The following is a 9,489-nucleotide window of genomic DNA, read 5'->3' on the forward strand; positions in this document are numbered from 1 at the left end:
CTCTGAGACGCTCCGCTCTGAGACGCTCCGCTCTGAGATGCTCCGCTCTGCTCTGAGACGCTCTGCTCCGCTCCGCTCTGCTCCGCTCCGCTCCGCTCCGCTCCGCTCCGCTATGAGACGCTCCGCTCTGAGACTGCTCTGCTCTGAGACGCTCTGCTCTGAGACTGCTCTGCTCTGAGACGCTCTGCTCTGAGACGCTCCGCTCTGAGACGCTCCGCTCTGAGACTGCTCCGCTCTGCTCTGAGACTGCTCTGCTCTGAGACGCTCTGCTCTGAGACGCTCTGCTCTGAGACTGCTCCGCTCTGAGACTGCTCCGCTCTGAGACGCTCCGCTCTGAGACGCTCCGCTCTGAGACGCTCCGCTCTGAGACGCTCCGCTCTGAGACGCTCTGCTCTGAGACTGCTCCGCTCTGAGACGCTCTGCTCTGAGACTGCTCTGCTCTGAGACGCTCTGCTCTGAGACTGCTCTGCTCTGAGACGCTCTGCTCTGAGACTGCTCCGCTCTGAGACGCTCTGCTCTGAGACTGCTCTGCTCTGAGACGCTCTGCTCTGAGACGCTCTGCTCTGAGACTGCTCTGCTCTGAGACGCTCTGCTCTGAGACTGAGACTGAGACGCTCCGCTCTGAGATTGCTCCGCTCTGAGACGCTCTATTCTGAGACGCTCTGCTCCGCTCTGCTCCGCTCTGCTCTGAGACGCTCTGCTCTGAGACTGCTCTGCCCTGAGACGCTCTGCTCTGAGACGCTCCACTCTGAGACGCTCCGCTCTGAGACGCTCCGCTCTGCTCTGAGACGCTCTGCTCCGCTCCGCTCCGCTCTGAGACGCTCCGCTCTGAGACGCTCCGCTCTGAGATGCTCCGCTCTGCTCTGAGACGCTCTGCTCCGCTCCGCTCTGCTCCGCTCCGCTATGAGACGCTCCGCTCTGAGACTGCTCTGCTCTGAGACGCTCTGCTCTGAGACTGCTCTGCTCTGAGACGCTCTGCTCTGAGACGCTCCGCTCTGAGACGCTCCGCTCTGAGACTGCTCCGCTCTGCTCTGAGACTGCTCTGCTCTGAGACGCTCTGCTCTGAGACGCTCTGCTCTGAGACTGCTCCGCTCTGAGACTGCTCCGCTCTGAGACGCTCCGCTCTGAGACGCTCCGCTCTGAGACGCTCCGCTCTGAGACGCTCTGCTCTGAGACTGCTCCGCTCTGAGACGCTCTGCTCTGAGACTGCTCTGCTCTGAGACTGCTCTGCCCTGAGACGCTCTGCTCTGAGACGCTCCGCTCTGAGACGCTCCGCTCTGCTCTGAGACGCTCTGCTCCGCTCCGGTCTGAGACGCTCTGCTCTGAGACACTCTGCTCCGCTCCGCTCTGAGACGCTCCGCTCTGAGACTGCTCCGCTCTGAGACGCTCTGCTCCGCTCTGAGACGCTCTGCTCTGAGACGCTCTGCTCTGAGACGCTCTGCTCCGCTCCGCTCTGAGACGCTCTGCTCCGCTCCGCTCTGAGACGCTCCGCTCTGAGACGCTCTGCTCCGCTCCGCTCCGCTCCGCTCTGAGACGCTCTGCTCCGCTCCGCTCTGCTCCGCTCTGCTCCGCTCTGCTCTGAGACGCTCTGCTCTGAGACGCTCTGCTCTGAGACGCTCCGCTCTGAGACACTCTGCTCTGAGACGCTCTTCTCCGCTCTGAGATGCTCCGCTCCGCTCCGCTCCGCTCCGCTCCGCTCTGAGACGCTCTGCTCCGCTCCGCTCTGAGACGCTCTGCTCTGAGACGCTCCGCTCTGAGATGCTCCGCTCCGCTCTGAGACGCTCTGCTCCGCTCTGAGACGCTCCGCTCTGAGACGCTCCGCTCTGAGATGCTCCGCTCCGCTCTGAGACGCTCCGCTCTGAGACGCTCTGCTCCGCTCTGAGACGCTCTGCTCTGAGACGCTCCGCTCTGAGACTGCTCCGCTCTGAGACGCTCTGTTCCGCTCCGCTCTGAGACGCTCCGCTCTGCTCCGCTGCTCTGAGACGCTCCGCTCTGAGAGTGCTCCGCTCTGAGACGCTCTGCTCTGAGACGCTCTGCTCCGCTCTGCTCTGAGACGCTCTGCTCTGAGACTGCTCTGCCCTGAGACGCTCTGCTCTGAGACGCTCCGCTCTGAGACGCTCCGCTCTGAGACGCTCCGCTCTGCTCTGAGACGCTCTGCTCCGCTCCGCTCTGAGATGCTCCGCTCTGCTCCGCTCCGCTCTGAGATGCTCCGCTCTGTTCTAAGACGCTCTGCTCCGCTCCGCTCCGCTCCGCTCCGCTATGAGACGCTCCGCTCTGAGACTGCTCTGCTCTGAGACGCTCTGCTCTGAGACGCTCTGCTCTGAGACCGCTCTGCTCTGAGACCGCTCTGCTCTGAGACGCTCTGCTCTGAGACGCTCCGCTCTGAGACGCTCCGCTCTGAGACTGCTCCGCTCTGAGACGCTCCGCTCTGCAACGCTCCGCTCTGCTCTGCTCTGAGACTGCTCTGCTCCGAGACGCTCTGCTCCGAGACGCTCTGCTCCGAGACCGCTCTGCTCCGAGACCGCTCTGCTCCGAGACCGCTCTGCTCTGAGACGCTCTGCTCTGAGACTGCTCCTCTCTGAGACGCTCCGCTCTGCGACGCTCCGCTCTGCTCTGAGACTGCTCTGCTCTGAGACGCTCTGCTCTGAGATGCTCCACTCTGAGGCTGCTCCGCTCTGAGACGCTCCGCTCTGCTCTGAGACTGCTCTGCTCTGAGACGCTCTGCTCTGAGACGCTCTGCTCTGAGACGCTCCGCTCTGAGACTGCTCTGCTCTGAGAAGCTCTGCTCTGAGACGCTCTTTGCCTGCGTGTCGCTGGTGAGGGATTTTGCCTGTCAATCATCGCCTCTGCTCCGCCCCCCCCCCAAAGGAAAGGATAGGGGAGGGGAGGGGCGAGGAGGAGAGTGGGCGGGATTAATGGGCTGTGACCTCACTGCCGAAGGGCCAAGCTCAGATTACTTTTCAGCCTAATTATTCAGAAAACCCTAGACCACAGAAAATCCACTGAATGTTCAAAGTTCAGATTCTTTGGGTGTAATTGAGGTCATAAAACCCCCCAAAAAACATAAAAAATAAAAAAAAGTGAAGATGAATGTCATAGAACCTTTAATGTTGGTTTTAGATATCGTTGCTGTCGGGGGCCGAAACCTCTTATCTCTTATATTTCAACTTTTGGTGTTTTTTCATAAATTAACGCCCTACTTCAAGACACTGTATCCAGATGTACACTTATTCACTTAGAAATGTTCAGGTCAGGATACCAATTGTATCCAATCAGGATGGAGAACTAAGACAGGATATAGATTAAACAATTGGAAGTGGTGAGACAAAGAAATGAGCAGACAGAATTGGAACTGGAACGCTATAAAAATTAAGCTGATTAAATGGGTACTTTCTCCTGATTGGCTGAATTTGTCACCTACCTGATATTGTATTTTCTGTTTAATAAAGAGCTGGAGAGACATGGAGACTCCTGTAACTGAACAAAGCTCTATAGTAATGATTACTATCAGAATATGGTGCTTTAACCTTTTAACAAAAAACCTTTTGTTTTAACCCTACCGTACGTTAAAGCTCTATATTCTGATTTTCTGATCTTATCATTGTTATGGTCATTTATACCCATATGAGTCATAGGGCTACTGGAAACTTTAGAGGTGTTGTAGCATGTTGTTCCCACCGGCGCAATACACTTTTCTCTATATATTCAGCAACTGCTTCCTGTTCTGTAATTTTCACTTCCTTCCAGATGGTTTTGTTTTGGTTGCTGAGAACAAGCTGTGAAGAAGTACTGGGTGAAAAAGGTGATATACCTGGATACATGGGCAAGGCATAAACCCACCTAACATAAATGATTGGTGGGAGTTTTTCAATGAATGCGGGAGAGGACTGTTTACCTTTAAATGCCATTAAGATACCTGGACGTCTCTCTTTTCTCTGCTAGGGAATGTTCCTTACACATGCAAATTAGAGGTTTGTTCAAACAATGGGAGGTGTGGGGTTCAGAGAGGGGGGGGGGCTCAGAGAGAGAGAGAGAGAGAGAGAGAGAGATAAGAACACAGACTATTGCACAATAGGCTCTATGCACAGCAGCCATATTGGAAAGAAATTGGGCCTCTTCTTACTTCCTTCACAGGTGTTACCAATGATGCTAATGAAGGCTCTGTTCCATTCTGGTCAGGGTGCTGATATCGTGCATGTTGGCTCACTAGAAACACTCCATTTTGGTTCCCAAATGGCCCCTTATGGTGGGTGTGTAACTCTGAGAGTGTACAAATGGAACCAAATGGGTCCATTTGGTTCCATTTGTACACTCTCAGAGTTATGGGGGTCCTTGAAAATAAGACAACCACTGTGCTACACTAAATGGAACAGAGCCTTAATTAGTATTATTGGTAACACCTGTGAAGGAAGTAAGGAAGGGGCCCAATTCATTCCCAATATGGCTGCTCTGCATAGAGCCTATTACTGATTAAAAACAATGAGTGAGATGTCTGTCTGTGAGAGATGTACACACACACACACACACACACACACACACACACACACACACACACACACACACACACACACACACACACACACACACACACACACACACACAGATCAGGTCTTGGGTCTAAATCTCAACTACTGTGCACAGTGGTTTAACTACTGATACTTTCACTTTGATCTGGCTTAACTGTACAGTTGTGGCACTGTAGACACATCTGTATGCTATTTTTTCAATTGATTGTACAGTATTGATAACAACAGTGGTCTCTCACAATCGGTCAGCACATATTTTTATAACAGAGTACTTTTACTTTGCAGTATTGATACTTTTACTTAAGCAAAACAGTTGAGTACTTGTTCCACCACTGTTGATGTTTTTTAACATGACTGCCCTGTTTAAAATGATTGAACACAATAACCAGTGTTTATTCAATAATATTCAATCATATAATCAGATAATACTACTACTGAATAATTCCAAAGATTAATTGCTCCCCAGTTGTTTTGTTTTTTTAGCTTTGTTGTTTTTATTATTCTTATTCTGTTGCTATTATATTTATTCCTTGCATTGTTAATTCTAATTTAGAGTTGATGTATTTCTTATTTAAAACAATATATATAATGTTATTATTATCAATATTAATTATTATTATTATTATTATTATTGCTGTTATATATTTCGCTAACTTCTTCTCTTTAACTTTTAAATTAGTGAAATGACGTTTGCATTGAAAACAAATGTATCTATTTTTGGTTCGTGCGCATGAGCGTGCTTGTAATAGAGTGTGTGTGTGTGTGTGTGTGTGTGTGTGTGTGTGTGTGTGTGTGTGTGTGTGTGTGTGTGTGTGTGTGTGTGTGTGTGTGTGTGTGTGTGTGTGTCTGTGTGTGTGTGGGGAAGGGGGGCGGGGCTTGTGTCGTGTTCGTGTCGTGTTTGTGTGTGCACGTCATAGAGTTGTTTGGGTGCGTGCGCATGTGCGTGCGTGTAACAGCGTGTGTGTGGGTGTGGGCGGGGGGGGGGGGGGCTGTGCTTGCGTACACGTGAGAGGGCATTCCCGGGGATGCCCTCTTGCATGTACGCATGTCTGCTTGTCAGACCAATTACAGCCCTTGTTGGTTTGTCCCGCCCCTTAAATCCACCGTTCCCGCAGAGCTCGGCTCACTTCTCAAGGTTTCCAGCGGATGCTAGGTCGCTCGATACTAGGTCTCTCCGGTCGATGATAGATTACTATGGAAACTGTTCTACTTGATTTCGGTTCATATATCACTGATCTACTTTCATTTCGTCGTCTTTTGTCTGAGGTGAGTAATATTACTTATTTTCCCGCCTTTATTACTTTATTTGTATTTTTTCCCGCCTTTTTTGGACTACATGAACGTTCAGATTTCAAACACAGTTTTTACCCCATGGCCACGGATGTTATAATTATGTACGGGCCCTCAGAAGTAGCCGTATCTTCCGTATTGTTCAATAAAAACGCATCTTAATCCGATCGGTGGCCATTTGCTCATAGCTGGCACAGTCTATCAGAGTGCAGTACACCTACCAACCGATGGGTAATGCAGTTGAAAGCATGGCGGACATGCTGAGAAAATGGCCACCGATCGGATTAAAATGCTTTTTATTGAACAATACTGAAGATACGGTTACTTCTGAGGGCTCGAACAGAATTGTCACATCCGTGGCCATGAGGTAAGAACTTTATATTTGAAATTTGAACGTTTATGTACATGTACGGGCCTTAAATGAATTAAGTGCAAACGCCAGGTTACGTTTGTTTCAGGCCCCAGGACTCTGTTGGTTTGTTTTCATAAACTTATGTCACAATCGACCTGTCCATAACAATTCATTATACAACGCAGAATGCAGCTTTTAATCAACATTGCATTTGTTATATCTTGTCTGTTAAAATTGAGCTTGTAGATCTGCTAAAACTAACTTTAAGCAGCCTCTGAAACTGGGTTAAAAACAACCTAGGCTAACCAGTGCTAACGGCTATAAAAGTATGCCTACAACTTCTGCATGGCAGTGACGTTTTAAATGATTACATTATCAACAGTATTGCTATCATGTTTATTTATTTACCAGGGACACAGTGCACATTAATCAACATGTTGGTTTTCACATCCGTGTAATGAACCAGAGTTAGCCAGAAGCTAGCTTTCATCTGTAGTCCCTGAGCAGGCTGTTAAAAGTGGTGATATAACTCATTGGTTCTCAAAGTGGGGTCCGGGGACCCCCAGGGGTACTTGAGGGGGTTCCAGGGGGTCCCCAGCTAAATGATGGATAGGAACCAAATGGACCCTTATGGGTCTGTAACTCTGAGAGTGTCCAAATGGAACCAAATGGACCCTAACGGGTCCATTTGGTTCCATTTGGGGACACTCAGAGTTAAATTAACATTGATTTTACAATATAAATTGGGGTCCCAGAGATATAAATGCCATTAAATGGGGGTCAATAGCCTAATGGATGTCAAACTGGGGGTCCTTTGAAGTTAAAATGGTTGAGAATCACTGCTAGAGAGCCGTAAAAACCTTCTCTTATTGGGGTCCCTGGCTTATCTTTTCAAATGGGGGTCCGTGGGGTAATAAGCGTCTATTTGGGGGTCCTTGACATGAAAAAGTTTGAGAACCACTGGAGTAACACGAGTTTAACGCTAGAAGGAGATGCTGCTGTAATTTGACTGTTTTACTAGCAGTAAATAGACATTCATTTGACGCACTGTTTGGTTCAACAAGTGTTTATCTGCACCGAGCATTGTACTGGGTTGACTAATGTTAGAGGACGCCGTGGCTTTGCGGTTGTTTTCATTAACCTGGTTGCTTGTTTCTCTGAACCTGGCAACTGCCATGTCCGCTTATTGTAAGCGGATGGTCGCGCTTCTTTTGGGGCTTGTTTTGGGGTTGAAAAGGACCGTAGTGACAGTAGACGGTACACGGTCGGTCGTACCGTGTCGGTCGCGCATGCGCGCCACTCTCAATTGTATATTAGGATCATCATATTTATGATTATGTGCCCACATTTGTCTCTAAATTGTGGAGAAACTGTCGATGCGGAACCAAACTGTCAAGCAATTGTTTCCGCCCAGACACGTTTCACTGTCGCACACGTCGAAAATAGCAGATCTACAAGCTCACAACGCGTTGTGAGATTGTAGATCGGCTATTTTCAAATAGACTATGTATAAAATAAGGCTAAAGTGGTTAAGGTATGTTTTATAATGTAATAATTTATATCTTAAAAGTAACTAGTAACTAAAGTTTTCAAATAATTGTAGTGGAGTAAAAGTACAATATTTGCCTCTGAGATGTAGTGGAGTAGAAGTAAAAGTATTGGAAATTGGAAATACTCAAGTAAAGTAGAAATACCTCAAAATTGTAGGCAAATAGGTTTTATAAAATTTTCATGAATAGGAATTAATATTCACATTTATATCCATGAATAACTTTGGTTAACTAGAACACTGACCTGACTTACTTGCAAATCTATGCCCACATCAAGACTTTATTTTAGTCTAAATATTTGTCCCTTCCTGCTCCAACTTAGAAGGACAGAATTGTGGAAAGTGGGCAGGGATCACGATGTAATCTATTGGTTGCTTCATGCCAGTGTTAGACTTGATTTAAGAAGTAGTGCTTTTCCAGTCAGAAGACAGATTGAAAGAAGTTATTGGGAAACGGTGGGTTAGAGTACCTCTTTCTCAAGTGGTCTTTGAAGCCTAAAGACTGGTGGGGATCACTTTGAACCTCGCCTCCCTATTTTGGGCATGTTGTTATAGACCAAAAACAAACCTGATCTACAAGCTTGTTTGAGTACCTTGAAAAGCTGTATATCAATTCTACATTTACACTGATCAAATTAGTTTAACAAACTTTGCAGGTTTGTCCGACTTAATACATGATTAGATTTTATGCTGAAACGCCATGCTTGGCTTGCATTATACGTCCTACATTTGAAGCAAATGGTGTCTCAAATGAAGGAATAGTAACCCCCCTTCCTCTCCAACCAGACATACAAGGAGCACCTAGAGGGCCAGAAGCACAAGAAGAAGGAAGCGGCTCTCAAGGTGTCTCAGAGCAGCAGTAGCAGCAGCAGCAGCAGTGGAGGAACCAGCAGCTCTGCCCGCGGCGTCCAGAACCAGCTCCGCTGTGAGCTGTGTGACGTCTCCTGCACCGGAGCCGACGCTTACGCCGCTCATATCCGTGTGGCCAAGCATCAGAAGGTAATGTATTTATTTTATGCTACCATGTATTACCATCATGTGTCACTTGCTCGCATAGATCAGTTCTTTTTGACCAGCGACACCATTTTACCTATGGATTAGGCTTAACCACGTAAGCACTAATTTGTACTTTGGGATACAAGCTCACAGCTTGTTTTATGAAGTTTTATACATTGACTATTTTTCAAAATTTGAGAACTTTGATAAACATATTTTTTAAGTCTTTAAACCTTTGCCTATAATGGCATGCCCAAAATGGGTAAACCAGGATTAATGTGGTTAACTACATTAATCTGACTACAATCTTTCAACGTGTCGCACTGTGAGACTGTAGATATTTGTAAAGGGGTAAAAAAGGAGGGGGCCCATTATAGACCCCTGGCTGACACCGATAAACACATTATTTAGGAACATAATGGATTGTAAACGGTCTCAAAAGATATTAACCCTCATTCAATATACACACGCCCACATACAGGCAGGCTTACTGGACGTTGTGTACTTGTCTCTATACTGTGTATATTTGGCACAGATGTATGCATATATGACCGGTACGCAAGTTCTATGCTTGGTTCAGGTGTTTGGAAGGACAAAAAAAACAGAACATATTTGCATATCTGGTTTAATAAAGACATAAGCCAATCCTTTTACAGCTTCATAAGTCATAAGGGGAACTTTAGCTTTGACGTGTTTTGGCAATTAAAGCAAAGATGTCAACAGGTGTGTTCCCAAATATGAGATTTATGATATGAGAGCATTGGCCGTACTGACGC

Source organism: Gymnoscopelus microlampas, assembly GCF_963454915.1.
Source record: "Gymnoscopelus microlampas genome assembly, chromosome: 14".
Classification (NCBI taxonomy): domain Eukaryota; kingdom Metazoa; phylum Chordata; class Actinopteri; order Myctophiformes; family Myctophidae; genus Gymnoscopelus; species Gymnoscopelus microlampas.